We start from the raw sequence: 754 nt of genomic DNA on the forward strand, positions 1-754 counted from the left end.
CCACGGTAGCACCAGATCATCTGGTGTTTCTTCCAACATGTAGGCTGAAAGCCTCTTAAATGTCATTTTTATTAACAATTTGGCCTGTCACAAAAAGCTTCATGAGAAGCAGGGATATATAAAAGAACAGTGGCACCTAGCGTGCAATCCCCAGGAGGGGTGGAAGTTAGCCCCCCAGCCTGATGATACTGACCTTGTCTTTCAGAGCTTCTCTCTGTTTCTTATTGGGTCTGCTCGGCTACCTCATACCCAGCCGCAAGTTTGTTCCTCGCCCCTAATGTTTCTGGTCTGTTTTATGCTGCGATCCTTTGTAACCTGAACGCCATGCTCTGTAACATAGGTGGGCAGCCTGAGGTTGTGCTGGGATAATTTTACGTCAACTTGGCACAAGCTAAAGACATCTGAGAGGAGGGAACTTCAGTTAAGAAAATGCTTCCATAAGATGGAACTGTAGGCAGGTGGAACAGGGTTTTGTACGAACTGTAGGCACCTGGAGCTGGGCACGTGGTGCTGGGTTCTATAAGAAAGCATGCTGATCAAGTCACGAGGGGCACGCTAGGAAGTAGCTCTTCACTGCTTCAGCTCCTGTCTTCAGGTTCCTGTCCTGGCTTTTTTCAGCGATGGACTGTTACCTGCAAGTGTAAGCTATTTCATCCTTTCCTTCCCAAGTTACTTTGGTCATGATTTTTCACCACAGCAACGGAAACCCTAATACTGTATTTGTGTTTGGCACTAGATTATGCGGGGGGGGGGG

This window comes from Microtus ochrogaster, linkage group LG7_11 (assembly GCF_000317375.1).
Source record: "Microtus ochrogaster isolate Prairie Vole_2 linkage group LG7_11, MicOch1.0, whole genome shotgun sequence".
NCBI classification, from domain to species: Eukaryota; Metazoa; Chordata; class Mammalia; order Rodentia; family Cricetidae; genus Microtus; species Microtus ochrogaster.